General features: G+C 52.1%; 1 long non-coding RNA gene and 1 pseudogene across 2 annotated transcripts in view; one reads left to right on the top strand and one right to left on the bottom strand.

The window, feature by feature from the left end:
* The window catches only part of LOC308578205 (protein CIMAP1C-like), a 797,869-nt pseudogene that overhangs the window by 393,691 nt on the left and 392,422 nt on the right, over nt 1-11,756 (bottom strand). The window lies entirely within an intron of this gene.
* Nucleotides 6,548-7,923, top strand: LOC308578031. The gene is made up of 3 exons (XR_014003823.1): nt 6,548-6,668; nt 7,069-7,181; nt 7,854-7,923. It is a non-coding gene; the product is annotated as an uncharacterized lncRNA (long non-coding RNA).

Below are 11,756 nucleotides of genomic sequence, written 5' to 3'. Positions count from 1 at the left end.
TGTCCCCCTAGGCTCCCCCCTTGCCCTGGCCACTGGTGCTCCTTTCTGTGAATCTTCTGATTCACTGGAAAGACTCGGAGATCTCGGGTCGTCGTCATCACTCATCTTTTCTTCTGCCTCCTCCCCCTCGCTCTCTGTTTCCTCCCTTGCCCTTGCCTCTGCTCCTGAACCCCTGACATCCATCCCCCCCTCGAAGCCCCCTCTTCCCCCCTCCCCTCCTTCTGGTGCGGGAGCTGGGTGCTGCTGTGTCAGAGGGACGAACGTCGGATACAGTTCGCTTCCCGTGGCGGGCCTCCATCTGAAGTCTTCCGGGTCTTCCTCCCTGCCCTCGTCGACGACGGTCACCTCCGCGTCCATCTCTGTGCCGCCGTGCTCGAAACCAAGGTCGTCCCCGAAAACGTCCATGTCCGTCTCTCCCTCACTTCCTCCTGGCGGCGTTGCTCGTCCTGGACCTTCCTGCCACTTCCTGCGCCACTGCTCCTCTGGTCTATCGTCCCACCAATACGAGGGTTCTGAGGCAGATCCCGAGGGTGACCCCTCCGGGGAACGGGCGTCTCGTATCGGGTCCTCGTCCGAGTCGAACCCCCGGAACGTGCTGGCAGAAAGCGTTGGCGTGAAAAGCCAGTCGTCGAAAAAGTCTGCTGGCATTGGTCTATGTGGGAAGAGGGCATGAAACTCGTCCTTGAGCAGAGGTTCGTCCAAGGCGTAGCCCGGCACCCAGCTGTTCGCACTGGCCGGGGTGCCCTCCTTGGCGAGAAGGTATTCTACTCCCTCTTCCCCCCACCTGGAGTCCAAAATCTCCGTGACTTCGTTGATGCGCTCCTCCTGTGCCACTCCCGCGTGCCCGGTTCTTTCTCTGAGCGGACTCGGCGCCGTTCCGGGTTCCTGAAATCTGTGCGGTGCCTTGTAGGGAGTGAGCACCGATCTGTGGAACACCGGATGCATTCTGGAACCCTCCGGAAGCGCCAGCCTGAAAGCCACCGGGTTGACCTGCTCTTCGACTTGGTAGGGCCCCAGTTGCTTATGCCCTAGTTTCTTCTTGGCCAACGACCTGGCCGGCACTGCGTGGGCTGCTAACCAGACCCAGTCTCCCACATGGATCTCTTCGCCAACCCTTCTGTGTTTGTCCGCTTGCACCTTGTATGCATGTTTGGCCAGCTCCAGGTGCCGCCGCAGCTGATCGTGGACCTCCTGCCGGTTGCGTGGGCTTTTCCAGTCGAACACCGCTCGAACCTTGGCGCTGTCCATGGCGAGCCCCTTGTCAGACAACTTGTAGCCCAGAAAATCCACCTCCGTCACGTCGAATTGGCACTTCTCCAGCTTGGCGTAGAGCCTATGCTGCTGTAGCCTGCTTAGCACTTCTTTGACGTGTCTGTCATGCTCCTGCTGCGATTCCGAAAAGATCAGGATGTCATCTAAGAAACAGACGCACGTCTTGTAGAGGAGCCCCGCCAACACGTGATGCATGAACGCTTGAAAAACGTGGGAGCCATTTTGCAATCCAAAAGGCATAACTCTATATTCGTAGGTGCCCAGAGGCGTGAACATGGCTGTCTTCCACTCATCTCCTTCCCGCATGCGAATGAGGTTGTACGCCCCTCGCAGGTCTAACTTGGTGAACACGCTGCCCTTCCGTACCTTTGCGAGGAGGTCGTCGATTCGGGGCATGGGGAAGTCCGATGGCTTGGTTACACTGTTTAAGATGCGATAGTCCACCACAAGTCTTTTTTGGGGCGTGTCCCGCTTCTTAACAAAGAATACAGGACTGCCCCCCGCTGCCTTGGACTCCCGGATGAAACCACGCTCCAAATTATGGTCTATGAACTCTTTGAGTTCCTGCAGTTCGTCCTCAGACATGGAATACAGCTTCCCTTTAGGCAGCGCCGCCCCCGGCAGCAGGTCAATTTTGCAGTCATATGGTCTGTGGGGGGGGTAGCCTGTCTGCCTCCTTCTCGCAGAAAACCTCCAAAAATTCTGCGTACTTGTGGGGAATCGCTTGCAGCGTGCCTAGCTGCAGCTGTGACTCCTCTTCCTCTCCTTCCTGCCGGGGCACGATGCAGTGTTCAGCACAAAAGGAAGAGCCGAAGGTCAGCTGCCTCTGGTACCAAGCCAGCGTTGGGCTGTGCTTGTCCAGCCAACTCATTCCCAATACAATGGGCGTATCCGATAGTTGAGTGACATTGAAGCTGATGATTTCTTTGTGATTCCCAAGTCGCATCGCCATCGGTGGCGTCTGCTTCACCACTTGCCCCCCTAGCAGCTCCCTGCCATCCACCGTGACCACCTGCAGGGGCAGCGTGGCCGGCAGCAACTGTATAGCGTGCCGGTCGACAAAGTCCTGCCCTATAAAGTCCGCATTGCTTCCCGAGTCAATGGTGAGCGGCACGTCCATGGTGATTCCATTGGGCAGCTGGAGCGATGCGGTGAGCCTCACTACTGGTTTGGGCGGGAGGGGGTCCATGGGCTGTGAAATCTCCGGGGACTTCTTCACTGACACGTCTGGCTGGGCCCCAGTGCCTCTTCCTCCAGCCAGACATCGTCGTTTCCCTGCTGTGGTTCCCCTTGCTGCGTTGCTGCAGTTACCATTGCTGAGGCTGCAGTGTGCTTGTGGAGCCTCCGGGGACACTCTTTCGCCATATGCCCTGGCTCCTCACAGATGTAACACTTCCTGTTCCCTCTAGGAGGCTTCGCTTTCCCTGCTGCCGGTGCTAGGGCTCTGGCTGCTGACTGAGCCCTTGCACCTCCCACCTCCATAGGTTCCGCCCCTCCTCCGGGCGGAGGCGTGGATTGCGCACGCGCTGCTTCTCTGGGAAGGAAGGAGGAGCCCCTGGCTGGTTCGCGCCCTCCACGCCCTTCGTCCCTGCTCCACGGACGTTCTTCCAGCCGCACCCCCACCGCCAGCGCCCTCTGAACGATCTCCTGCGTGGTCCGGGGTCTCTCCCCCCTCGCAATTTCATCTTTCACAGAGCCGTGCAATCCCTCCCAAAACAGGTCTCTTACAGGGGCCGAATCTCTGTCCCATTCCAGGGCACTGACCAAAGCGAAAAAGCGGGCATGGTACTGCCTTACGCTGGCCCTCCCTTGTTTCAGTCCATGTATCTGCTGCCGAGCAAGATCCACGTCTATGCTAGATAAAAAGCAGCCATCCATCGCTTTAATAAAGGCATCCGCATTTTGGAGCGCCGGATCCTTATCCCTCCACAAATTGCGCAGCCATGCTTTAGCTTCCCCATGCAAATGGGACATGATGAATCCCACTTTCTCTTGCTCATCTCTAAAGTCTTTTTTCAGCAGTTCCAGTGCGCACATTACATCTGCTTTAAAGTTGGGGTACTGCTGCAGGTTCCCATCGAAGTGAGAGACCAGACCGCCTGTTCGTCTCGCCAACCCAATTCCCTCCTGTTTGGGTGTCAGTTGCCCTTGCTTCGTAAGCATGTCCAACCTGACCTGGAGATCCCTGCAGGCGGCAGCTGCCTCCTCCTCTCTCTTCCTGGATGCGAGAGCCTCGGCATTCAGTTGTGACACTGCTTTTCTGAGTTCCTCTATCTGCTGCTCAGCCGTCATGTCGTCTGCCGTTTTTTTTTTTTTTTTTAATTTTTATTTGGTTTTCTGGTTTTATAGAGACAAAACATACACAAAGAAAAGACAAAAAACAAAAACATGTATAAAATCAGCAAATCCCCGTTTCATAAACTTGTTCCCTGACTTCCCCCCACCTCCCCTCGTGCATCCCAGTTTCAAGATTATATCAGCAAGTTGGTATTTCTCCTCTTAACAATCTTATTCATCTTATTACCTTTTTTTATAATAAAAATTAATTTTCCTAAGTTGGACTTAAGTTCTCTTCCATCGATTTTCATTTTATCTTAATTAAGAGTCATATTAACCAAACCTAAAGGTCTTAAGAGTTTTTAAGAGTCTCTTCTTCCCTCCCACCCATCCCCGGTTTTTGTCCCTTCCCAATAAAGATCCAGATTCGAGATTCTCAGCCTGGGTTCCTCACGTCCGAGGCTTTCAAATCCCTTTCAGTCCCTCTCCGCCTGTCCTGTTGGTAGTCCTTTATGTCAGTCGTCAGGTCTGGGAAAAGTTCTTTCACCATCAGAGTGTATCCTCTTCCCACAAGGGGGTTCAAAAGTAACTGCTGAAGAATTTCCACAAAGCCTATCTCTTCAAGATCAAAGTCCAAACGGAGGCCCCAATCGTATTTCTTTATTTTAGTTTTCTGTATTCCATTTTGTCCCAGGACCTCCTCCTTCTTCTTCTGTGTCTTTCGCAGAGTTGTAGTAGATATGTTCCCAGCATTTCCTTGCTTGTGTTCCACAGATGTCAGCTTTTGGTTGTTGCTTCCCAGGATTACTTCTTCTTTTTCATGTTGTTTAGTCTCTTCCAGCTCTGTAGGTATTGTTTCCCATTCAGCTGTGGATTCTTTCTCATTGAGGTCCTCAATACTAAGAGCAGAGTTGCCTGTTCCCAAGGTCATAGTCTCAAGTTGTTTATTCATGGCGAAGCTCTGCTCTTGTAAGATTCCCACCAATTGAAACATCCTTTCGATTTCCACTAGTAACTTTCCTTCCACAGCCATTGTATCCATTGTAGTTTCACAGAATTCCCCCTAGGGGGAATCTGGTTACTTATTAGCCTTTTCACCAACAATCCTTTAACTGATTATTATTACTTTGTTTCCAACAGTTTTAGCTCAATTCTAACTCGTCTTAGTCCAGAGGGATCTTAGATGACAATTTTTCCACTTTAAATCGACCGTTTGACAGCTTTGACAGCTGTCAAACTCCGCAGCTCTTACACAGGCACCAAGGCAGGACGATCCCGGGCCCGGGGGGGGGGGTTGTTTAAAGCAAAAAGAAGGTTCCCAAAACTCCACTCTCCAGCCCAAAATTTCCTTTAGTTAAATCTTGGAAGTTAATGTCCTTTTTAACTCACCCCACCAGGGGTAGGCTCTCCAGCTTAGCTCTTGCGCCGTTGCTTAGATCGTCTGCAAGGGGGGAGGTGCGGACTTCCTTTTAGACACCCCCCGATCGTCTCCAATTCAAGGTAGAATTTTTATAAAGTCCCAATCCGTCTTACTCACGGGCGATTCTTTCAGTCCAAATTTTCAAGGAAGGAAGTCAACGCTCTCTGGTTATGGCTCGCGGCTTCGCTCCACCGAGGTAGCGATCGACTCTCAGTGCCACGCCACCCCCGTATCCCCTCCGCAGCCTTTAAAAAGGCTCTTTGCGAATCAGGGGGGGCGCTTAAGGCACCCGCCGAGTCTTCAGTCCGCAGGCTTCCGCGCCTGCGGTTTTTAAGGGTCCCCGCGTCGCCGGCGCGGCAAAGACCCATCCTCAGTGGAGCCGATTCCCTCCGCAGCTCGGAGGGAATCCGCCATTTCCAGATCGCGTCAACCCGGAAGTCCCATGTCGTCTGCCGTTTGTGAGCTAGCTAGTAGGCACCTGCTTCTCTCCTCTCCTCGAGGCTGTAGATGCCCACAATTAAGAGACGGAGCTTACTGTCAGAGCTGCTTCGAGATCCTAGCTCACAGAGGATCACGCTAGCCAGCGGTCATTAAGTAAAAGTCTTTATTGAATTACAGTTTCCATTCTCAAGCTGCTGCGTGCAACTCTACGTCTAATGGCTAGATCGGCGAAGCTCCGTCTGAGTCTCCGCCCCTTGTGCACCAACTTAATATCCTAGCCCTGCTCCACCTTTTCCGCCTGACTGCTCTCCTCTGGGTCCCTCTGCCCCCCGGGGTCTCTTCCTTCCGGGATTCTTCTGACGCCGACCCCCCGGACCCTCCTGTCTCCTTGCGCCGGGCTTTAGGACCTGGCTCCCTTTCCTGGCTGCCTACTGCGTCACTTTCCTGTGCATTTGAACTTGGCGCGCGCGCCCAACCTTCCACTTTCCGCCTGACCGTTTCTTCGCTCCCCGATGGAGGTGTGGCCACTCCTGACTCGTGCCCTCCCTCCTGTTGTGAGCTGCCAGCGCTTGATACCTGGCGCCCTTCCTCTTCCCTGCTCTCTGGCGGTGACGCTGGTCCCGATTTCCAACTGCTCTCCTCTGAGTCCCCTCTGGCTCTATCTCCCTGGGGTGTCCCTCTAGTCTCCCCCCTTGCCCTGGCCACTGGTGCTCCTTTCTGTGAATCTTCTGATTCACTGGAAAGACCTACTGCATAGGTATTGCCCCATTGACCTAGATAATTGCCTCGTTGCCCTAGATATTGCCCCATTGCCCTAGATAATTCCCCCATTGCCCTAGATATTGCCCCATTGACCTAGATATTGCCCCATTACCTAGGTATTGCCCCATTGACCTAGGAATTGCCCCACCTGCCCAGGTATTGCCCCATTGACCTAGGAATTGCCCCACCTGCGGAGGTATTGCCCCATTGACCTCGGAATTTCCCCGCCTGCAGTGGTATTGCCCCATTGACCTAGATATTGCCCCACCTGGCTCCGTTATTGCCCCACCTCCATAGTTATTGCCCCACCTGCGCAGGTATTGCCCCATTGACCTAGATATTGCCCCATTACCTAGGTATTGCCCCGCCTGCGGAGGTATTGCCCCATTGACCTAGGAATTGCCCCACCTGCCCAGGTATTGCCCCATTGACCTAGGAATTGCCCCACCTGCCCAGGTATTGCCCCATTGACCTAGGAATTGCCCCACCTGCGGAGGTATTGCCCCATTGACCTCGGAATTGCCCCGCCTGCAGTGGTATTGCCCCATTGACCTAGATATTGCCCCACCTGGCTCCGTTATTGCCCCACCTCCATAGTTATTGCCCCACCTGCGCAGGTATTGCCCCATTGACCTAGATATTGCCCCATTACCTAGGTATTGCCCCGCCTGCGGAGGTATTGCCCCATTGACCTAGGAATTGCCCCACCTGCCCAGGTATTGCCCCATTGACCTAGGAATTGCCCCACCTGCGGAGGTATTGCCCCATTGACCTCGGAATTGCCCCGCCTGCAGTGGTATTGCCCCATTGACCTAGATATTGCCCCACCTGTATAGTAATTGCCCCGTCTACACAGGTATTGCCCCACCTGCATACTTATTGCCCCATCTGCATAGGTATTTCCCTAGGTCTTGCCCCACATGCCCAGGTATTGCCCCATTGACCTAGATAATTGCCCCATTGACCTAGATATTGCCCCGCCTGCATAGTTATTGCCCCACCTGCCCAGGTATTGCCCCATTTGCGTAGGCCTTTCCTTTGCTATTGCCCCGCCTGCAGAGGTATTGCCCCATTGACCTAGATAATTGCCCCATTGACCTAGATATTCATGGAACTTTGAAGTGTCAGGCATAGCCCTATTGGCTTTAGCCCAAACGTAGCAGAGTTTTCCTGCACAGCGAAGAAGCTAGTTGAGGTGGAAATGACTAGTCAGCTAGACTCAGAATAACTATTTACAGGATTTATTAAAAGGAAAAATAAAACCAGCAGAGTTTCTGCATACAAAACAAAGCAAATAAATCCTATCTTTCTTTCTCTCTCTCATAACCATACACAGCACCTCTAACTCCTAACACACCTAACACCAAACTGTGCTAGCATTCCCAGATAACAGAGTTGAGTGCTGGTCGTTAACCAATCAGAGTAAGTAGTTTCTAGGTCAAGCAGACCTTGGCTTTCTGCCAAGAGTAAATTGACACTGCCTTGAGTTAATTGTGTGAAGCCAGAATCTGCAAGTTCCCACAAAATCAATTAACAGAACCTGAACAGATATTGCCCCACCTGCATAGTTATTGCCCCGTCTGCCCAGGCATTGACCTAGATATTGCCCCATTGCCCTAGATATTGCCCCACCTGCCTAGCTATTGCCCTCCTTACAATAATTATTGCCCCGCCTACCCAGCTATTGCCCCCTTGACCTAGATATTGCCCCATTGCCCTAGATATTGCCCCATTGACCTAGATAATTGCCCCACTGACCTAGATAATTGCCCCACTGACCTCATTATTGCCCCACTGACCTAGATAATTGCCCCTCTGACCTCATTATTGCCCCGCCTCCCTTGCCCCGCCCCTCCGCTTAGCTCCGCCCCTCATCCTGTCTGCCCCGCCCCCCAGAAACCCCGAATTTCACCCTGAATTTCACCCCACATTTCACCCCCAATTTCACCCTGAATTTCACCCCCAATTTCACCCCGCATTTCACCCCGAATTTCACCCGAATTTCACCCTCAATTTCACCCTGAATTTCACCCCGAATTCCACCCCACATTTCTTTCCTCCGCCTAGCATTGCCTACCGGCGAGTCATTCGCGTCTTTCAGTACCAAGTCGGGGAAGATCTTTCCGGAAGGTTTCATTCCTCTTTTCTTTCCCCTTTTCTCACTCTATCCTTTTTATTTTAATTTATGTTAATTTATGTTAATTTATTTAAATTTATTCCAAATTAATTTGGTGGTTTTCCGGCTTTTCCCACCCCAAAAAACGGCACGTTCCTAATTAATTTCCCAGGCTGGCTTTTTTTTGTGACGCCGGACTAACGCTCACACAGCTTGGGGGGCGGACGGACAGGAAGGGGGTTATAGATCAAGCCGCTCGTCTCGCAAAGGCTCTAGATCAAGCCGACAGGTTTGCGGGGTTCTAGATTGGACCATTTAGGCTTTGTGCGGGTTCTAGAACCGAGCCCTTCGTTTTGCGAAGGTTCAAGATCGGGCCGCCAGTTCCGCGAGTGTTCTAGATTGGACCATTGGGTTTTGTGTCGGACCATCTGCTCTTGTGGAAAGGTTCTAGACCAAACCGTTGCAAGCCGAGCCATTCGTTTTACGAAGGTTTTAGATTGAACCACCAGTTTTGCGAGGGTTCTAGATCAGACCGTCAAACGTTTTTGGGCGGGTTTTAGATCGAGCCATCTGCTCTTGCGGAAAGGTACTAGACCAAGCCGATGCGAACCAAGCCGTTCGTTTTGCGAAGGTTCAAGATCGGGCCGCCAGTTCCGAGAGTGTTCTAGATCGGACCACTGGGTTTTGTGTCGGACCATCTGCTCTTGCGGAAGGGTTCTGGGCCAAACCGTTGCGAACCGAGCCATTCATTTTGTCAGGGTTCTAGATCAAACCACCAGTCTCGCGAGGGTTCTAGATCAGTCGACTGGGTTTTTGGGCGGGTTTTGTATCGAACCATCTGTTCTTGTGGAAAGGTTCTAAACCAAACCACTGCGAACTGAGCCATTCGTTTTGCGAAGGTTCTAGATCAAACCGCCAGTTTCACGGGGTTCTAGAGCACACTGTCAGGTTCCAGACTGAACCATCTGTTATTGCAGAAGGGTTCTAGACCGAACTGTCGCAAGGCGAGCCACTCGTTTTGTGAATGTTCTAGATCAGACCGCCAGTTCTGTGGGGTTCTAGATCAGAACATTTAGGTTTTGAGCGGGTCCTAGATCGAGCCATCTGCTCTCGTGAAAAGTTCTAAACCAAACCAGTCGTTTTGCAATGGTTGCGAACTGAGCCATTCGTTTCGCGAAGGTTCCAGATCAAGCCACCAGTTTCGTGAGGGTTCTTGATCAGACCATTGTGATTTGTGTGTGGGTTCTGGATCAAGCCATCTGCTCTTGCAAAAGGTTCTAGACCAAACCAGTCATTTTTGTGATGGTTGCGAACCGAGCCATTCATTTTCTGAGTGTTCTAGATCAAACCAGTTTCGCGAGGGTTCTTGATCAGAGCATTGGTTTTTTGTGCGGGTTTTGGATCGAACCATCTGCTCTTGCAAAAGGTTCTAAACCAAACCAGTCATTTTGCAACGGTTGCGGACTGAGTTTGGCAAAGGTTCTAGATCAAACAGTTAGGGGGTTTTTTTGCACAGCTTCTAAACTGGTCCAATCACTTTGCAATGGTTCCGAACCAGGCCGGTCGCTTTGCGAAGGTTCTAGATCAAACCACCAGCTTTGAAAAAAAAGTTCTAGATCAAAACCGGCTGTTTCTCAAAAGGATCTAGATCAAGCCGTTAGGTTTTTGCGCGGGTTCTAAACCAGGCCAGTCGTTTTGCGAAGGTTCCAAATCAAACTGCTAGGTTTGCGATGGTTCTAGAGCAGGCAAGTAGTTTTTTTTGCAAAGGATCTAAGCCAAGCCAGACATTTTGCTCAGATTCTAGATCGGACTGTTATTGCAGAGGAACCAAACCAAGCCATTCATTTTGCAAAGGTTCTAGATCAAACCCCTAGTCTCACGCATGTTCTAGATCAAACCACTAATTATCGCACAGGTCTCAAACCAAGCCAGTCGCTTTGTGAAGGTTCTAGACCAGGATCTTAGCTCTCGCAAATGATGTAAACCAAGCCATCCATTTTGCGAAGGTTCTAGATCAAACTCCTAGTTTCACGCATGTTCTAGATCAAACCACTAGTTTTCGCGCAGGTCTCAAACCAAGCCAGTCGCTTTGCGGAGGTTCTAGACCAGGATCTTAGCTCTCGCAAATGATGTAAACCAAGCCATCCATTTTGCGAAGGTTCTAGATCAAACTCCTAGTTTCACGCATGTCAGGGGTTCAGAAGCAGAGACGCAGAGAAGGGAGGAGACAGAGAGCGAGGGGGAGGAATACGAAGGAAAGATGAGTGGGGATGACGAACCGAGATCGCCGAGCTTATCCAGTGAGTCCGAGGATTCCCAGAAGGGAGCGCCAGCGGTCAGAGCAAGGGGGGAAAGCAGGGGGACACCCCAGGAAGAAGGGTCCAGAGAGGAATCAGAGAGCAGCAGTTGGAGATCGGGACCCACGTACCCAGCCGGGAGCAGCGGGGAGAAAGGGGACCAGATATCGGGTTCCGGAGGCTTTCAGAAGGAGGGAGGGCATGAGTCAGGAGTAGTCACGCCCACCTCGGGGAGCGACGAAACGATCAAGAGGAAGGTTGAGAGTTGGGCGCGCGCGCCAAGTTCAAATGTAGCGGAAGCTGGCGCAGTAAGCAGCCCAGAGAGTGAGCCAGGTCCCAAAGCCCGCCGCAAGGAGGCGGAAGGGTCAGGGGGGTCCGCGTCAGAAGAGAGTAGGAAAAAGGAGACCCCGGGGGGCAGAAGGACCCAGAGACGGAGGGAAAGGCGCAGGAGGTGGAGCAAGGCTAGGGTATTAAGCTGGTGTGCTAGAGGCGGAGACTCAGACGGGTCTTCGCCGGTCTGACCTAGAAGAAGTAGGGCTGCATATTGCAGTTTGGAAATGGAAGCTGTAATCCAATAAAGACTCTTTTAACCTGAACGCTGGCTAACGTGGTCCTATGTGAGCTGGGACTGAGTGGCAGCCCTGACAACGCATGTTCTAGATCAAACCACTAGTTTTCGCGCAGGTCTCAAACCAAGCCAGTCGCTTTGCGGAGGTTCTAGATCAGGATATTAGTTCCCGCAAAGGATCTAAACCAATCCGCTCGATTTCGCGAAGGTTCTAGGTCAGGATCTTAGCTCTCGCAACGGATCTAAACCAAGCCGCTCGATTTCGCAAAGGTTCCGGATTAAGCCATCAGTTTGGCAAAGGTTCTAGATCAAACCACTAGTTTTCGCACAGGTCTCAAACCAAGCCAGTCGCTTTGCGAGGGTTCTAGATCATGATCTTGGCTCTCACAAAGGATCTAAACCCAGCCGCTCGATTTCGCAAAGGTTCTAGATCAGGATCTTCGTTCTCGCAAAGAATCTAAACCAAGCCGCTCGATTTTGCAAAGGTTCTAGATCAAACTGCCTCGTTTTCGCGCAGGTTCTAGATCAAGCCGCCTCGTTTTCGCACAGGTTCCGAACCCAGCCACTCGCTTTGCCAAGGCTCTCGAACCCGGCACCTCACGC

This window comes from Podarcis bocagei (assembly GCF_964188305.1).
Source record: "Podarcis bocagei genome assembly, chromosome: W".
NCBI classification, from domain to species: domain Eukaryota; kingdom Metazoa; phylum Chordata; class Lepidosauria; order Squamata; family Lacertidae; genus Podarcis; species Podarcis bocagei.
This window is presented reverse-complemented; position numbering and strand designations above follow the sequence as displayed.